The sequence below is a fragment of the Marmota monax genome, unplaced genomic scaffold, assembly GCF_021218885.2.
Source record: "Marmota monax isolate L192 unplaced genomic scaffold, Marmota_monax_Labrador192_F-V1.1 WCK01_AAM20220418_F8-fsc00054, whole genome shotgun sequence".
NCBI classification, from domain to species: Eukaryota; Metazoa; Chordata; class Mammalia; order Rodentia; family Sciuridae; genus Marmota; species Marmota monax.
Genome location: NW_026692145.1, coordinates 7,559,719 through 7,580,653, shown reverse-complemented (window position 1 = coordinate 7,580,653; position 20,935 = coordinate 7,559,719). Strand labels below are relative to the sequence as shown.

At 33.9% G+C, this 20,935-nt stretch overlaps 1 pseudogene; it reads left to right on the top strand.

Annotated features, from left to right (window-relative positions):
- The first annotated feature begins 224 nt into the window (after window positions 1-224).
- LOC124075277 (phosphatidylinositol 5-phosphate 4-kinase type-2 beta-like) lies at window positions 225-1,485 on the top strand (annotated as a pseudogene).
- Window positions 1,486-20,935: the final 19,450 nt, after the last annotated feature.

The window sequence follows — 20,935 nt, the reverse complement described above, 5'->3', positions numbered from 1 at the left end:
CGATATCCCTGATTAACATAATGTAGAAATCCTTAATAAAATATTAGCAAATCACACTCAAAAACACATCAAGATGGATGAGGTGGGGAGATAATGTGACTGGCACAACCAGGGCTTGGTGAGGCAGTGGGGCTGGATGGAGATCAATCCTTTAGTGGCCTCAGGCAGCTGCCCTGTGGGCAATCTTCCTGGTGCCCACTTTGGCCGCTGCTGAGGCCCTAGGCATGTCAGCCAACTGCAGGAGCACTAACGAAGTTGCCATGACACTGCTCAGAGCCAGCAAGACCAAGACCAAGAACAAGATGAAGCATTTCTTGTGCCAGAAAGTGAAGGTATTTCTGGCCAGTGAGCCAATCCTCAGCATTCATATGTGTATGTTGGGTGGACAACATGATCAATGAACTGAGCAATGTTCCTGTCCCTCTTATGCTAATGCCAGATGACTTCAAAGACTATAGCAAGATCATGGTAGATAAGCATATCTTCAATAAGGAGAACTTCCTTAGCAGCTTTAAATTTAAGGAATAGTTCTTGATGGTGTTCCAAAATCTCCTTGAGAAGATTGGAATTGATGATAAGGATTACCAGAATTCAGTGATACACAGTGCCCCCATCTATAGTGAGAGCCAGGAAAGGTGTGGTACATGTTTCCTCACCACCTATGACCAATGCTTTGTCATCAAAGCTGTCAAGTGAGGATGCCGCTTAAATGCACAATATCTTAAGGAAATACCACCAGTTTATAGTGGAGTGTCATGGTGATACCCTTTTTATGCCACAGTACCTGGGCATGTACTGCCTTACTGTGGACATAGTGGAAACTTACATGGTGGTCCAAAGGAATGTGTTTAGCCATCAGCTCACTGCACTTGGCAAGTATGACGTCAAGGATTCTACTGTTGCCAGAGAAACAAGTGACAAAGGCAAGGACAAGTACTTTCAACACTCAAAGACAATGACTTCCTCAATGAAGGACAGAAGCTGCATGTAGGAGAGGAGAGTAAATAGAACTTCCTGGAGAAACTGAAGTAGGACATTGAGTTCCTGGCCGAGATAAAGACAACTGACTACAACCTGCTGGTGGACATCCAAGATGTGGACTGGGAAGAACAGGAGGAGATGGAGGTGGAAGAACAAGAAGAAGACAAAGAAAGTGAGAATGATGGGGTAGGCAGCAACCTGTTTTGCTCCTATGGCATACCTCCGGACAGCCCTGGTAACCTCCTCAGCTTTCCCCTGTTCTTTGGTCCTAGGGAGTTCAACCCCTCTGTTGATGTCCATGCCATGAAAAGCCATGAAAGTGCCCCCAAGAAGGTGGTCTATTTCATGGCCATCATCAACATCTTCATGCCTTATGATCCTAAGAAGAAAGCTGCACACACCGCCAAAACAATGAAGCATGGTGTATGGGCTGAGATCTTGGCTGTGAACCCCAAGTAGTAGTCCAAACATTTCAATGAATTCATGTCCAAGATCTTGACATAGTTTACTTCTACCTTCATCCAGAGCCAGAGAGCTGGGTAGAGAATCCGGGACTGGGGGAGGGTGAGGATGTATTAAGGCTAGATGGGAGGGGGACAGTGTTGAGACTGCAGTCTGTGACACTGAGAGCAACTTTAGCTGGAGAAAAGGGGGGTGTGCTGTGTATGCACATGCTCACAGGATATAACCTTGCCTTCTGTTTACCCTTGATTTTTCCCCCGTTTGACTCAGTTTACAAAGGTGTTCCCTTTGGAACCTTGTAACCTTATAAGATACCTTGGGCTAGAGATGACTTTGTGGGTATATTTGGGCTTTGTTACTGAAATTTCATTGCTCATCTTGGTCACCTTTCCCATCACTGCCCATCTCTCAGTTTCCTTTAATTAAAGAGGTACCTGAAAGATCCAGCATCAAGATCTGCTCAGAGCAGAATGCTCTGACATCAGCAAGGAGAAGAGGTCAGACACTTCAGCCCTGCTGCATTTGATCTTACCTGGATTAACTTTTTTAATTTTATAGACTATGGTGCATAATTTTTGTACCTTTCTACCTTGAATCCAAGTAAAATGTTATTTTTTTGCTCCTCTTTCTATCCTCCAGTGCTGTACTCCCAAAGGAGCAAAGCAGGTTGTTACCTGACATCTTGGATCAGAGTTGGAGATCTCCAGGGCAACAGGTCCATCCTCATGGGATGGTAATGGGTAAGGGAGCTGCTGGGATCTTAGACAGCTAGTTCTCAGAGAACCCTGTGGTCATCATCCAAGTCCCAAGCTTGCTTGGCCTCTGAAATTGAAATATTCTCACTGTCAAGCCCGCTTCTTTGATTCAAAGGAACTAGGAAACACCTTTGGATGTAACAGAACCCTTGTGTTTAAAAGGTTATTTCCCTTGGGAAGGCCCGAGAAACTGATGTATGTAAAATAAGGTCTTGTGAGTGCCATATGTTTCCTTCCTACTGACCTCCAGGCATCCTCAACCCATGGTTGGCTTGTCAACAAGGACAGAGTTCCAAGAACATGGGTGCCCTTTGCAGACCATTCTTTAAGCCTTAAGTTCACCATGTACGTGTCTGGCTCCCTGTACTCATGTCTTTTTATCAGGATGGTTATAGCAAGCAAGGTACTTACAACAAGGAGTGTGGTGTCGAAGCCTGAGATTGCTTCTAAGTCACTTGAGGATATGACTCAGAAAAGCCAACTTGAAACATGAATGGAACTTGACCCAGTTCCAGTCTTGGAATTGTTTTTCCTTTTTAGTTCTCTCTAAACTTGTGGCTCACAGGACTCCTTCCAAAGAGTGGCATCCTGTAGCTTCATTTAAGATTCCTACCCAACATCAGAGCTTGCCTCCTAGGCTATCAGAAGTGAGCCACACATGTTCTGTTGCCATCAGAGCAGCAGGTCCACCAGGAGGGAAAATGGCTCCATTGTTCTGAGTTGCAGATGGTATATCCCTACATTATTGCACCCTTTCACCAATAATTGGGGAGTTGGGATGAAAAATGGTAAAATTTCTAGATAACCCCAAAGATATGAAACTTGGAATCATTTTAAATGAATAGGTAGTTTCCTGTGGCTCCCTGCAAAACTGTCTAAGCTTAGCTTCTGAAGAAGAAACCAATGGTGTGTGTGTTCTGCTCACAGCATTCAGGTCAGGAAGGAATGGAGGCAGTATTCTTGGACCTCAATTGGGCTGTTCCCTTCTGGAAAGGCATAACTAGCTCTGAACAATTATAGCAGGGCCCTGATGTGACTCAGTAAATACTTGGAACCATGTGATTCTTGGAGAAAACAATTTTGACATAGGAAAGAGATTATGTAGGAATAATATTTGGACTTGATATCACCCTTCTCCTCATAATCAAGGGTGAACTTTTGGATTTGTTCCCAGTTAGGCCCAGCATCTCAAAAGCTTGGAAGGCCGTATTCCCGTAGCTTTCATAGCCTCAGGCCTGTTGGCTTCTCTGCTTTGAGTCTGCTGATCATGTTGCCATAATGTGTATGAAAAGTATCACATAATCTTATCAGTAAAAGCAACTACCAGGTATCTAACTTGTTTAACATTGAGTTTTCATGTTTTTAAAAATCATATACATATATGTGTGTGTATGTTTATATATATATATTATATATATATATATATATATATATATATATATATATATAATGTACACATATATACATATATTTTTTATTTTAAGAAGTAGCACCATATTTTTTTATTTTAAGAAATAGCATTCTGTTTCAAATGCTTTTTGTTTTTCTGACAGTATTGTTGATTGGGTCAAAACATTTGAGCTGTGCTTTGGTGGATTTTAGATTTTTTTAAAAAAGGTCATCCCTTGTGTTGTCTTCAAAGCCTTGAGTTTGGACCTCTAAATCTTTTGGCATTCAGATGTTTAAAACTTATTTATCTTGTTTTTTGCAAGTTTTCTTTCTCTTCTTTTCATAATGATAAGGATGTTCTTTCTGTTTGTCTTTCTATCTGAAAATGAACTAATTCCCCCATTCATCTGCTCCTTTTTTTCCTAATATCTGCCATTTCCTTTGTGGGCAGTAGGAGGCATCCCAGAGGAAGTAACTAGACCCAACCTTCTTCCTCCAGAAAAGCTAAACAATCTTATGGCATCCCAGAATAATTTTGAGTCTCCTGGCAACAAAGGTATAGAAATAAGGACTAGGCTGAATGGTGAGGCCTTGATGAGATAAGGGCAGGTTTCCTCTCCCATTCCCTCATTCTGCTTCCTTCTGGGTAGCATCCAGTCACAGCTTCTCTGTCCCCATTCCACTTCTGCAATGTAACAACTGAGCAATTATCTCCTAGTTACCACTGCCAAAAACAGCATACATGCATGGGGGGAGGGGGACTTGGAAAGATATGAGGGATGCTTAAAAAAACACACTGGCAGACCCCTAGATGAAATCCTGTTCTTGTGTTCTTTTTTCCATAACAGCTGGGTCTCTGATTCCCCCAGTAAACTCTACTCCTCTGAGGCTTGGGGGTCACAGGGCAGCAGGGAATCCAGAAGTTCTAGGAACACAGTTTCAGAAGCAGTACTCTGTTCTCCTCATCTATCCCAGGTCATTGGTCTGTGGACATCCATGAGTGACCCCTCATCCATGAGTTCCCAGTATAACTCTTAAGTTTCCACTACAGGCAGCTCTTTCTCCCTTCCCCCTTCCCTGCTTCACTCTTCTCTTTTCCTTGTGCTTTAGGCCTGAGCAGGTTCTTGGTACTGCTCAGGGTGTGAGACAAGACTTGAGACTCCTGCACCAGAGATGTTCCCTTCTTCACAGTCAGCCAGACCTGTTCTGGGGAAGCAGACCAAAGACCCAGTGTTTTCTTCATAGCCAGTCCCACCCCCTATTATCTTTTTACCAAATCAGGTCTGCAGAGACAAAAACCAAATATTAGCACTTTCTAGCACTTGAATATTGGGGGCCAGAAGGGATACTGTTGTACTCACAGACCTTAGGCCTTAGACATGTGGCTGCCATCAAATCACCTCACTTTATGGCAGTAATATAGGGAAGGGGGTCCTCAAAGGGAATCACATTCCAACAGCTACCCCCAAATCTACCATCCATCTTCAAGAGATAGTGATATGGCCCTAGCCCTCCTCTGATAAATGCCACTTATGAGGAGTAGCCCTTATGAAAAAGAGAAAGAAGACTCAGGTTTTCTTCAGAAGGTCATGTTGAGATTCAAGGAAGAAAGCTGAGGAGGGAACTTCTAGAACACTTGCACTTACTAACAACCATTTTGTGAGGATTTAGGAGTCAACAGGCCAGGAGGGAAGGCCCTATGATTCTCAACACACCACAACATTACGTCAGATTATTATAAACAAAAAAATATGAAGTTTAGAGTCACCTGTGGGGAAGCAGAATAAACTACCACCCCACCATAGGTGGGACTTTTCAACTTCCCACTGCAAGTTCATTTCTTTTTTTAATAGGAATTTTCAACTCTCTGCTTGTCTAATGTTTACTCAAAACAATTTGAAATCCTGGTACTGTTTTAAAATATATGAATGTTAAGTTTAATCTCCAACCCAAGGAAAAAATAGAACTCAAAAAGTTTTGTGTTAAAAAAAAAATATCAAGAATGTAATACACCTTAATCAAGTGGATTTAATCCCAGGGATACAATATTGGTTTAATATAGGCAAATCAATAAGTATAATTAAAAACATAAATAGAATTAAAAATAAGAATCATATGATTTGAAGAGAGAAAAAGCCTTTGATAAATTACAGCACCCATTCATGTCAAAAATTCCGGAGAGCTAGGGATGGAAGGGACTTACCTCAGTATTAAAGGCTGTATAGGACAAACCCAAAGCTGACATCATTCTGAATAGAGAAAAACTGAAAATATTTCATTTGAAAACAGTAAGAAGTCAAGGATGCCCACTCACACCACTCCCATTCAACATAGTTCTTGAAACTCTATCCAGAGCAATCAGGCAACAGAAGGAAATTGAATGCATACAAAGATAGAACAAAAGATGTCAAAGTGTTTCTTTGATGATGGCATGTTCCTATATCTAGAAGATCCCCCAAACTCCACCAGAAGACTTTTAGAGCTCATAAATGGATGCAACAATGTGTCATAAGCAACATTCATAATTTAAAAGGTTTCCTATATTCCCATAGTGATTGAGGTCAAAAAGAAATAAGAAAAACTAGCCCAGTTTCAATGATATTAAAAAAACATAAAATACTTGGGAATTAATATAAGGAGGTAGAAGAACTCTACAATTAAACAATAAAAAAACTGATGAAAGAAATAGACGAAGATTATAGAAGATGGGGAAACAAACTTCTCTGATGTTGGATAGAAAGAAATAATATTATAAAAATGACCTTACTATCAAAAGTGTTATGCAAATTTACTGGGAGCAGTGACTGAATTATGGATCTTGAATTGTCTTGTGACAGAGATGATGCCTCTCTTGAGATCTCTTGGTGTGAATGTGTTGATTTGAAACTGCCTAGTTGCTATGGTGACACCCTGTTCAATAGGAGGTTCTGTACCAGCCACAGAGCTGCTTATTCAGTTCTTGATCTTGAGTTTCAGACACCAGCTGCTTGGGGGTAGAAAGTTATGGGTGCAAACTGATAATCATAATTGGGCTGCTCATACTCATGACCTTGGTTATCCTTACTTTGAAGAAAACTTCCCACAGTAAACAATTTTGATGTTTATACCTCCATAATAAATGTGCTGAGCTTGTTGTGTGTCACTACTCCCCTACCAAGGAGTAGTCAACCACTGAGACCAAGCTTTTTTCTCTATTTGTGTGTCTGTCTCTTCTCCATCCCCTTACTGCCCGGCCCAGGAACCTGAATCAACAGCCATGTAGGTCGAAGCACAAATTCAATATAATCCCCATCAAAATACAGTGGGGGATAATAATGTCATTCTTCACAGATCTGAAAAAAATAAACAGTTCTAAAATTCATTTGGAAGAACAAAAGACACTGAATAACCAAAGCAATCTTGAGCACAAAGGGTGATGTTAGAGACATAACAATATCTGATCTTGAATTATATTACAGAGCTATGGTAACAAAAATAGCATGACATTGACATTGAAATAGACAGGAAGACCTGTGGATAGAAGAGAAGACACAGAAACAAATGCACATACTTATAGTCATCCAATACTTGACAAAGATGCCAAAAATACATATTGGAGAAAAGATAGCCATTTTAATAAACTGTGCTGCAAAAACTAGATATCTATATGTAGAAGAATTAAACTGAATCCCCATCTCTCAATCTGTACAAAAGTAAAACCAAAGTGGATTGAAGACTTAGGAATTAGAGCAATACTTTGCAAATAATAGAAGAAATATAGAGTCAACACTCCAACATATTGACACAGGCACCAACTTCCATATCAAGACACCCAATGCTCAAGAAATTTAACCAATAATCAATAATCAGGATTTCATCAAATTAAAAAGCTTCTGCATAGCAAAAGAAAGAATTAAGAGTATTAAGAGAGAACCTAGATAATGGAAGAACATCCTTGATATCTGTTCCTTAGATAGGGCATTAATATCAAGGATACACAAAGAACTCAAAACATGTGCTTTCTTTTTTTAATTTTTTTGATACTGGGGATTGAACTCAGGAGCACTCACCAATGGGCCACATCCCCAGCCCTATTTTGTATTATATTTAGAGACAGGGTCTCACTGAATTGTTCAGTGCCTCACTGTTGCTGAGGCTGGCTTTGAACTTGTGATCCTCCTGCCTCAGCACTCGAGCCACTGGGATTATAGGCATGTGCCACTGTGCCCAGCAAGAACTCAAAGCATTTAACACCAAAATACCCCAAAGGACCCAATAAAAAAATGAGCTAAACAGACACTTCTCAAAAGTACAAGTACAAATACCCAACAAATATATATGTATATATATATATATATATATATATATATATATATATATATATATATATAAATATATATAAACTTTCCTATCAGGAAAATTTAAATAAAAACTACATGAAGGTTTTTTATCCCTCCAATCACAATGGAAATTATCAAGACTCTCCAGCATGTATAAAGAACTCAAAAAACTTAATAACAAAATAACCCTCAAATAACACAGTCAATAAATGGGCTAGGGAACTGAACAGACACTTCACAGAAAAAAGAAATATGATCAGTCAACAAATATATGAAAAGATGTTCAACATCTCCAGCAATTAGAGAAATGCAAATTAAAAATTCACTGAGATTTCATCTCATTCCAGTCAGAATGGCAATTATCAAAAATACAAGCAACAATAAATATTGGTCAGAAAGTGGGGAAAATGTACACTAATAAATTGCTGGTCGGCTTGCAAATTGGTACAACCACTCTGAAAACTTGGAATTGAACCAGCATTTGACTTAGTTATCCAACTCCTTAATTTATGCCCAAAGTATTTACTATCAGTATACTACAGTGAGATAGCCACATCAATGTTTATAGCATCTTAATTCACAATAGTTAAATGAGGGAACCAATCTAGATGCCCTTGAATAGATGAATGGATAAAAAGATGTGGTACATATACACAAGTGAATATCACTCAACCATAAAAATGACTTTATGACTTTTATAGTAATGGATGGATCTGGAGTCTATCATGCTAAGCAAATAAACAAATCCCCCAAAAACAAAAGGTTCAATGTTCTGCTATGTGTTATCATATTGAGTATCCTGGTTGTTTGATAAGCTGATAATCTCTCACTGCTAACAAGGCTCTCTCTGTAGTTACATTTCAGTAGTTAGATTGTAATGTGTCTCAGTGTTGGTCCCTTTGCATTTATCTCTTTAGAATTTATTTAACTTCTTGGATATGTAGATTCACACATTTCATCAAAGTTTTCACCCAATGTTTCCTTAGGTTTTTTTAATGTCTTTTCTACTTCTCATTCTGGGAGTTGTGTTAAACATATATGCTTGATGGTGTCTCATAGATTTCTTAAGCTCTGTTCACTTACTTTTGTCACTTCTCCTCAGACTTAATGATGTCAACCATATTCAGGTTAACTGTTTCTTCTGTCTGGTTGAATTTACTGTTGAACACTTTTAGCAAATTTCTAATATCAGTTATTATAGTTTTCATTTCTGGAATTTCTCTTTGGATTCCTTTGTAGTTTCTACATCTTTATTTTAATTTTGTTTATACATAATTTTATTGATTTACTTTTTGTTCTCTTTACTTTGATCTTTGATTCTATGTAAAAACAGTTGTTTTAAAGTCTTTATCTAATAAATCTAATTCTCTACATCAGGGATATTTTCTGTTTATTTTGATCCTTTAGACTGTACTTTCTGTTTCTTTTCATACACCCTGTAAATATATGTATGTAGATACATATGCATATAACATCAGAGTCTTAAATATATAAATCAAATATTGACAAAAATGAAGAAAGAAATGATAACAATACAATACTAGTAGAAGGTTTCAATGCTCCACTTTCAATAATGAACAGAATATGCAGATGTAGGATCAGTAAGAAAATTTAAGTCTCAAATAACATTAGACCAAATAGTGGTTTAGGGAATCTTGTAACCAATAGTATCAGAATACATATTCTTCTCAAGAACACATGTAATTTTCTCTAAGATAGACTGACTGCATATTAAATTACAAAACAATTAGTAACAAATTTAAGATGAGAATCAAGCCAAATATCATTTATCATTACAGTAGAATTAAACTAGAATTCCACATCAGTAGAAAAAAATGATACAATCTTACGAGTTTCTTTAAATTCCACACACATTTTATTCCAAATATAGTAATATCAAAAATACCATCCATGCTTTTCAGGGACTTAAAAGGTTTAAATGCTTATGTCAGAAAGGAGAAAGATATTTGTGTTCTTCTGTATTTATCTCACCATTCTCTTTCCTCTGACTGGGTGAATTTGACTACCCTCTTAAAGAACACTGATGTCTCCCAGACCTAAATATAATTCTTCATCAGTATGTCAGCTACATGCCTTAAACGAACCTGTAGTGATTAAAATTTATTGTGTATTCTGTCAAAGAAAAAAAGATCCAATCTCAAATATGTGAAAATTTCACAATATTTTCTTGCACACAGTTTAGCCAAAAGCGATCAGAAAGGAAATGAGAAAATACCTCAAGAGAAATAAAAACAAAAATATAACATACCAAAACTTATAGGATGTACAAGAGCAAAAGTTTGAACCTATTTACTGATGATGTGATTGTATATTTAAGAAATCCTAAAGTGTCCATCAAAAAACTTTAAAAGTTTCTGGGGATATAGTTCAATAACAGGGCACCTACATAGCATGGGCAAGATGCTGGGTTCAATCTCCAGCACTGAAAATAATAGAGAAAAAATTTAGGAAAAATGAACTACTTCACTAAAGTTGAAGGATACAAAATCAACATAAAAATGAGTTCCACACACTAACAAAAACTATCTCAAACAGAAATGAAGAAAGAAATCTCATTTATTAAAGTTTAAAACAAAAACTAAAGAATAAACTCAATGAGGTGAAAGACACATGTACTTAAAACTTTAAAATATTGATGAAAGAAATGAAAAAGGACACAAATAGGTAGACATCCCATAGGTGTACTGGAAGTCTTAATGTTTTAAAAATGACCAGGGACTGACGTCAAACCTCAGTGATAGAGCACTTGCCCTGCATGTGGAGGTCCTACATTTTGATGACCTACAGTTAGATGATGAGGTTTATGTGCTAAGCAAAAGCATAATATATTTTTTAAATGATATTTGTCTTTCTTAAAATTACTAATATTTTCTAAGTGGAAAACATTGTTAAAAGAATGAAATATGAGGTATCAAATGGGAGACGATATTTCACAAAACCCATATCCAATAAAAAAAATGCATTCAAGATACATACAGAGCCCTGTAAATTAAATGATAAGAAAACATATAATCCCTTTTAAACATGAAATGTAGATATGAAGAGACACTTTTCAAAAAGACATATGAGTGGAAAATAAACATTAGAAAATACACTCAACATATTTTTCATTAGGAAATTGAAAATTAAAACAATAATGAGACACCACTACATACCAATTAAAATGATTGAAATTCAAACACAGGATATCTCATTCATTCCTGATGGTAATGTAGTATAGTACAGTTACTTTGGGAGATGTTTTTTAACATTTTTTGAAATAAACAAACTTCCCACAAGTTTCCTATAATCACATTTTTTGGCATTTTCCCATGTGATTTAGAAACTTATTGTATATATGCAAACGTTTGTAGCAGCTCTATACATAAATATCTAAACTGGTTAAAAAAAATATATATATATATATATATATATATATATATATAAACAAACTATATCCATTCATATTTGAAATATTATTCCATAGTAAAAAAATGTCCTATCAAGTCATGAAAATTTATGGATGAATAAAATGAATATATTGAGTATTAAAAAAGCTATTCTTCAAAAGTTATACACTGTATTATTCTGATGATATGACACTTATGACACTCAGGAAAATTAAAATAAAAGAGATAGTAAAAATATAACTAATTCATAGAGTTTTGATGAAGTTTTCATTTAATAGATAAAGCACATATATACATTTTAAGATGGCAAAAATATTATCTGTGATGATATAATTGTGAATATATCACACTAATAATTTATAAAAACCCATTGAAACTTACTGCATAAGGAGGTAATCTTAATATATGCAAACATTAAAATATAATTTAGAAAGTTTGATAAAATTCCAATGTAGACTGCAGAATGTGACAAAACAATCTAAATGCATTAAAATATATGAAACAGCATCAGTGAAAATTGTGAGGGAATAATGTCCTAAGCTTATAACTGTTCAGATGTGTAGAATCTGTAAGAACAAACACAAAAACCCTACAAACCTATATGTAAACACTATACTCTATAAAGCCATTCCCAACATGGTATGAGTTAATTCTAAAACTACTACAAAAATGTCTAAAACTGAAAAAAGAAATAATGGATAGTGGATGGTAAGGTCTTTTTTCACCATTAGAACAGGGAGTTTAGAATAAACTGCTGAAGAGGCTGGTTGTGACAGAAGTAGTAATGTACATGTCTGAGCACCCCAATATTGTTTTCTAATGCCATTCCTCAGTAAAGCAATCAGGGTTGTTCAAAGAAATAATTGATCTGAGACCTAGGTAGAAAATACTTATGGTGTACCTGGAGTATCTTGTAGAGTAAGAAATTAACAACAAAACAAAACAAACAAAAAGGCTACAAATGTACTGTATTTCAACCAACTCTAATAAAAAATGGTCATGAGTCCCTGATAATATGAATAAATGAATAAGTAAACAAACTTGGTGAATCATCCATACAGAATTGCTAGTAATTTTTGTAAATAGTCTATCTTTAAAGAGGTGGAATATATCTTCCCTTCCTTATTTTGGGCTACACATAGGTATTTTCTTCTAAAGATTGCAATGCAATTTTTTTAAAAAAAATAAGTAATGTTACAGTGGAAAATGTGAAAAGCACTGACTCAGCTGATCAAAACAACATCAAAAATGTCCTGTATGAACATATACTTTGATATGAAATGATAATAATGTTATACCCTTTGTTGTCTTCTTCCCCAAATACACAACCCTGGTTTAATCATGAGAAAAGCTTTAGAAAATCCAAATTTCAAAACAGTTTATAAAGTTTGTGAACAGAAAGTATTAAGGTCATAAAGACACAGAAAGTCTGAGAAACTCTCAGAGAGAAGAGAAGCCTAAAAAGATACAACTATTAAATATGGTAATATGGTATCCTGGTTGGAATCCCAGAGCAGAAAAATGGGAGTAGCAGAAAATAGAGTAACACTAACAAAATTATGGGTTTTGGTTAATAATGCTGGCTCCTTAATTTACAAAAAATGTAAATAATAATGTAAGAAATTAAAATAGGGAACACTTGGTGTGGGATATATGGAACTCTGTGCTATCTTCACAATAATTCTATAAAGCTAAAATTGTTCTACAATTTACAATATGCATACAGTGAAATTAAGACAAAATACTGAGGCACATAGTATTAAGTTAATTTTTTAAATTAATCAGTAGGTCAGTCTGAGCTGTCCTTGGCAAAATTGTACTACAAGATATCTTAATGGTCTCCTCCTAACTTCTGTCTCTATTATTTCACTCCACCTATGTCTACATGTCTGGCTCCTTTTTTTTTCAGAAAATAAAAAGATATGAAACTAATCTGCACTAAAATATTCTAGAGATTTATGTATCATTACCATGACCGCCACAAAGTCCATAGCAGAAAGTGTGTTTAAAAAGAAGAAAAAATTGTAAGCCTTTTATTAAATGATAATGTTATTTAGTACACATAAAATAAAATCTGTTTACATATATACATACACATGTACAATGATAACATTTTACAATATATTCTTTTGAAATTATACCATTGAATGCCCGACAAAATATATAAAATATATAAAATCATGCAATATGAAATTGTGCAATGAAATTTCTATACTCTAACTCATTCATTACAAAAGAATAAAAAGTTTGTTGAGTGCACAGTGTACCTTGCCTGTGTCAGACAAGAAATCCAGAGTCTGCCCAATATTTATTACCAACTCTCTTGAACTGTTAGGAAACATGAAAAAACTTGTAATTCCCATAACTTGGTGGCAATTTTGTTATATAATTATTGAGAAAGTTTAAGTGCTAATGTAATATAGCAAATTCTTATCGATATATTAGAAGAGAGGTTCATTTTAATATTTAAAATTAATTAAGTGGGAAAATGTACTGGAAAGCAACTTCACATTCTGATAGTATGTCAAATCACCTTAGAATCTGAGATAATGTTCAGCTGTAGTGTAGATGCACTTAAAAAACCACAAATATCACAAAGTGTGATCATTTCATATATGCATAATGTTAACAATGAGCAATGGTAGAAAAAATAAATTGAGTTTCTAAATTAAAATATAGTATTTAACAAGTAAATTTAAGTCCCCAATCTTCCTGGCATTTTCATATTAAAAGAACTATACATAAACTATTTTAAAAGAATGAGTATAATCATACATTTTTCATTGACTAAGATTTTGAACTAAAAGTTTCCAAGGAGTGTATTCAATTTGGGAAAAATTGATAAAATAAATGCTAAAAAAAAGCCCAGAGAACTTGTGCAGGCAAATATTTCCTGATTCCACATAGCTAATTTTTCAAACATTAAAATTTATATGGAACTTCTATAATGTACTTCTTTTTTTTTAAAAGAGAGAGAGGGAGAGAGAATTTAATATTCATTTTTTTTTTTTTTTTTTTTTTTTAGTTTTCAGCGGACCCAACATCTTTATTTGTTTGTGTTGCTGAGGATCGAACCTGGGGGGCGCACATGCCATGCAAACGCGCTACCGCTTGAGCCACATCCCTAGCCCTATAATGTACTTCTATAATGAACTTTTATAATGTACGCCTGTAATGAATTTCTATAATGATAGCTTATTGAACCATACTTGCTATACAATTGATATATTTGGAATGAAATTTGTTTACAATATTTGGTCCCCCAGGAAACTTACATTAATCTACAGCAAAGGAAAAAATCCTTTAAAAAAGTAACATCTCCAATTTATTTGATCTTTTTTCCTATTTTTCCAAAAGAAGACATATTGGTGCAATAGACCAGCCTTTCAATGTCATGAAATTCAGAAGTGCCTTCTTATATCAATTGAGAAAAGAAGTAATGTTTTATATGTAAAGTGACATGAGTATATTTATTATTACTCCTAAAGGTATGAAAAAATTATATATAAATCTCTGATGGTAGTTTAAGCTGCAAGACAGCCTATGCCAAATATGGTTACCAAACTGGGGCAAATGTTTGCATCATGAAAAAAATGTACCAATATACACAGAGAACACTAGTCATCACTAATATAGAGCAAGTTAAAACAAATACCTATTATACCTAATCACACACTGAGGAAAGTGTTCTAGAATCTTGATAAATCTGAATTAATGTAATATTCCTATTAATATGTAAAACAGTCTTTGTGAGAAATTGATATGATTTAACAACTGTTTTTTATTTAAAATAATACATAAAAATATATTTTGTTATATGTATAAAGACTTTTTCAATTCACCATAAGCATCATCAATAAATTCCAGAAGGTTTGATATACTTGATATTACAATTGTCTATTTAGTATGATGACTGGTTTCTACAAATCTTTGCTTGAAAAAAAAACATGTAAATGTAAAAAATAAAAACAAAAAAATGTTTTTGTTTTACTTTATTAAAAAGAAGTACAGGATTTTTCAAAAATATCTTTCAATTTTTGAGAGTTTTTTTTTTTTTTTTTTTTGTGCACAGTCATTATTGTCTCTCAAGAAAATGTAAACTAGTTGATGAAAACCAAAATGTACCTCCTGAATATAATTGGCCAGAGACAGAACACTGAACCAAAGAGATCACTGTCCAAGATGAGATACTATATACACAATGAGCATTGCTCAGCCATAAAGAAGAATGACTTTATGACATTTGCCAGTAAATGAATGGGTCTGGAGACTTTCATGCTAAGTGAAATAAGTCAGTCCCCAAAAGCCAAAGGTCGAATGTTTTCTCTGATATGTAGATGTTAACCCAAAATAAGAGGGAAGAGGGGAAGAATAGAACTTCAGTGGAATAGGAAAAGGGAAATGAAGGGAAGGGAGAGATATAGGTAAAGGAAAGACACTGGAATTAATTCAAAATAATTTTTCTATGTACATGTATGAATACACCATAATGAATCCCACCACCATGTACATCCACAAGAATGGAGTTCTAATTAGAATAAAATATTCCAGGCTTGTATAATCATATCAAAATGAATTATACTGTTATGTATTACTAAGAATAACCAATAAAATAATAATGGCAAAAATAATATATGAAAACAATATATACTTATATATTTATACATGTATATTTATATACTTGATTATTCAAACATTTGGGAACATAACCTAATCTTCCAGATTGAATGTGGACAATAAAATTTTCTGCATGTTGATTTATAATCTATGAAAAGAAAAATCTCAGACTTTTATTGAGGGTTTTAATTGCTGAGTTTTCTAATGTTGAAGCAATTTTCTGGATCAAAATAGTGTAATAGAGTTAAAATGCCTTCAAGAAGCATTGCAAGTGTAGTATTCCCTCATATTCCCAGGCATTGACTGACAATGCAGGAGTTATTTGGAATTCATATTTTCAACATATAAAAATGAAGGCAAGTACTGAGAATTTATGGAAATTATTAGACTCATTATGGTGTTTCTACTCCAAAACTTGTATTTACCTTGAACATTGATTTCTTCTTAACCTATCCTTGATTTAAAATTTAGACAGCTGGAACCTGGTCTCTTTTTCCATTAACCTAATTGTATTTAGGGTGATATAATTTATACCTCTGTGCTACTAATCTTCTTATTTCTCAAGGAATTAGGAAGAAGCAGGTTTTGAAATCCTTCAATAAAAGAAAATTTTACTGATGTGGTACCTGAAAAAAATTCAGGAAAGACTTTTCCAGCACCAGTGAAATTATTCCAAGTGGCATGATTGTTAATTGCCATTTCTGAAACTGTTGTCATATTATTGGAATCTTTTTCTAACTGCCTAAGTGAAAAAAACATTAGGCCATAGCATGGGAGAAGCATTGAAAATAGGGTACAAATTTAACTTTTGGAAATGGTACTAATATAGCTTTCGTAAATATAGCTTTTCTCTTCTAGTTTTCGTAGTTCCCACAAAAAAGAAAAAAATCAGAAAAAAGATAAGAACATCGAATTTGATACCTTTGAAATAAAGACATAGTTCAAAATGGTATCCTGTTCTTAAAGTTTACATTGACAATTAATAAAATATATACCTAATTGTGAAAACTTGTTAGCTGATGGACAGAGAATGTAAATGTTTCCTGTTTAGATAATCTGAACTATTTACTATAAATAAAAATTGCTTACTTATCTTTATATTTGGATGATTCTGATTCCTGACAGATGTTATAGCAGCCCATGGACATAGATCTCAGAATATATTCTAGACACAGTAAAATTAAATATAAAAGGTACTCAAGAACCATTCAGATTATTTTGAGAAGTAACACCAGTATCTTTGATATTTTGTTTGTTTGTTTTCATACTAATCACTGGCCTGCTTGATTCTATTCTTATTTATTACTAAGACTTGTTCCTTCTGTTCTATATATTTAACTTTTATATCCATTGTGTTTTTCTTTTCTTTCCTTTTATTTCAGATGGGCTTTCACTATATTGCCCAGACTCATGAACTCAAATGATCCCTTTTCCTCAGACTCTTGAGTAACTAGAACTGAAGGCTCTTTGTGTGTGTGTGTGTGTGTGTGTAGTGCCTTTATACTCTGTCTTCATACTCTGATATCTATACTTGGTGTAACATGTGATCCTTTTAATCCATAGTGCATTATTTGTTATTCCTAAAACACTATGTATTATGTAAGTTAAATTCAACTAACAGAATTTAAAGGATCTTTTTTTTTTTACTTCCTATATTATCTTAATCTTTACTATTGAAATATAAATAGAATAATGATATCACTCTTTTATATACTTTATTTTGATGCAATTTTAAAGAGTTACTTTAAAATTAATTGGTTTAGATCCATTTGGGGGTGTTCGGTAACTAAAATGATAAGTTTTGAGATTTCACCAAAGAAACATTTTTATTCCTCTCACTCTCTACTTTTTCTAGGAATCCTTTGTAAAATAAATACTGAAATAAACAATTTTTCATATATATTTTCTCCTATACACATTTCAGAGGCAGTATGTAAGTGGGTGATTGACATTTATTTGCTGAATTTTATGGAGGTTAGGTTGCCTAAATACTGGCACATTTTGATGGTATTCGAAGGTAAGAAGACAAGAAAATGATTTTGGATTCCACTCAATAATCTATACTTTCCTATCATATAAGTTCCATCCAGTTTCTTTTAATCATAGGTAGTACAATGGTCAAAAAAAAATATGGGCTAGAGTTGGGTTGCATAAACAAACACAAGGCCTAGCAAAGTGTGATAGACTGAAGGAAGAAATCACAAATTATCAGCAAAAGGCAGTTGGAACTAGGCTTGAGGTAAACAAACACACAAACAACATGTCAGCCATGATAAAGAGTGTAAATTTGAACAGATGTCACTTCTAGAGGAGCAGCAGGCAGATTAAACAAAATTGGCTTTGGATGAAATCCAAGGGAGAAGAAGAAAACACGAATCCTGTAGGAGCAGTGTCCAGCAGCTCTTCCATGGTAATTGTACCTCTGCTGGGTAGAAAGAAACAAAAACCTATTGGTTCAAAAGAAAAAGTCATCAACAAAACTCATGCTGATTAAATGAACAAAAAGTATGAGGTTTTGTGAAAGACACATGAAAATCAGCTAGAATCTGAAATCAATCATCTAAATAAATAGAAAGTTGTAGGTGAGATGAAAATTTATCTATATTTTCCATATAATAGCATTGGTTCTATTTATAGATATGCTGTTATTGTATCATTATGGAAATGTCCCACAAATATTTTTGCATTTCAAAATTAAACCTAGGGGAGATGGGGTTGTAGCTCAAAGGTAGAGTGCTTTCCTAGCATGTATGAAGAACTGAGTTTGATCCTCATCACCACATAAAAATAAATAAATAAATAAAATAAAGATATTGTCTCCATCTACAACTAAAAATATTAAACCTAGGTATATAGATTAGTTTGATAATCACTTCTTATTAAAAAGCTTTTAATACCAGAGGCATCTCTGGAATAAAATGATTTAATGTACACACATCAGCACTAAACTCAAACTTACATTAAAATACGATTTAAAGTTTTAAATAAATTACTTTTCAAATCTCACCTTTTTGCACCCATCAGTTCCAATCTACAGAAATCCCTAAAACATGCTACATTCTCTGTACTCCAGGTTTCCTATTTCAGATGAATTGCCCATTTGTGGCCAAGTTTCCTAACCTATAAAATATGCATAACATTCCTAACTAATTTAATTTTAGTAAGCTTAATAATTAGTAAACTATAATGTTCTATACAACTAATAATTATTTTTCCATGTATGGACATGAAGAACATAAGGAAATTTCGAGGACCTAGTATGGGTACAATAATACAGACAGTAGTTATCTTTATTTTCTTGAGAAATTAGAATATGCTAGAAATTTGCTAAATTATTGCTATTTTAATTGTAAAAATGTATCAAGTAGTATTATAAGCTACTAAATATATTGAAAATGTCAAAATACAAGAGGAGAGATACAATTTTATTCTCCTTAAATATTTATTTTTAAAATTTTGATGAACAGCTAATAATTTATATATTTGTGCAAAATTTCAATACATGTGTGCAATATATACTGCTTGAATTTGGAAAAGTGATGTTTTCATGTCCACATCATCATTTTGGGTTTGTGGTTTTGAAGCTCCACTCTAGTTATTCATAAAATATTCAATAGGTTATTATAAACTATAGTCACAATACTGTGTTGTAGAATACTACATTTCTCCTATTTGTGATCATATCTGTCATTCAATCTTTATTCCTCCTCCCTCTAAAATTTTCTATCATTTAGCATTTATTGTTCTATTTTTTTTACTCTTTTAGACTTAAATTTTAACTTTGACATCAGAGAGATCATGTAGTTACTATTTTTCTGTGTCTGACTTATTTCACTTAATAAAATAACCACCAGTTCCATTCATTTTGCTACAAATAGTAGATGAATAGTGAGATGAAAATTTATCTATATTTTCCATATAATAGCATTGGTTCTATGCATATAAACCACAATCTCTATCCATTCATTTATTCTTAAGTATCTAGAATTATTCCATATCTTGGGTACTATGAACAATGCATCAATAAATGTGGGTATGCACATATATTTTTGATATGCTGATAGCCTTTCCATTGGACATTTATGCAGAAGTATGATGCCCATACTATATGGCATCTCTATTTTTTTTGAGGAAATTCCATACAATGTTCTTCACAGTGAGTGTAGTAATTTACATTCCAATCAATAGTTTATAAGAATTCTCTTTTCTCTACATTCTCATCATCACTTAATATCTGTAATTATTTTGATAATAGCCATTCCTACTGGAGTAAGGTGATACCTCCTTGTGGTTTTGATTCATATGACCCTAATGATTAGTGGTGTTGAGTATTTACTCATGTGCCTGTTTACCCTTAGCATATATTCTTTTGAGGAATGTCTAATTAGGTTTATGGACCATTTTAAAAATGGGTTATGTGACTTATTTCATTAGAGTTCATAGATTTCCTTACATATTCTGGATAGTTATCTTTTTTTTTTTCTTTTTTAGTTGTCAATGGTTCTTTATTTTCATATGGTGCCAGAAAATCAAGCCCAGTGCCTTACAGATGCTAGGCAAGTGCTCTACCACAGAGGCACAACCCCAGCCCCCTGGATATTAATCCTTTGTCAGATGAATAGTTTACAATTTGCTTTTGTATTCTGTCAATTGTCACTTTGCTTTGTTGATTATTTCCTTTACTATGCAGAAGCTTATCATTTTAATAAAATACCATTTGTCTATTTTTGCTTTCAGCTTCTGTACTTTGGGGTCTTTCCAAAAAAAAAAAAAAAAAAAAGTCATTGCCTATACCAATGTCATGAAGTATTTCTCCTATGTTTTCCTCCAGTAATTTCATGATGTCAGGTGTTACACTAATTGATCTGCGTATCAGGTCATCCTTGCATCCTGGGATAAATCTCACTCCATCATGTCGAATAATCTTTTTTTTTTTTTTTCCAGGAACAATGCAGTGTATTGAATCCCACTACAGACTGATGTGTGAGTGTAAATGCTTCAG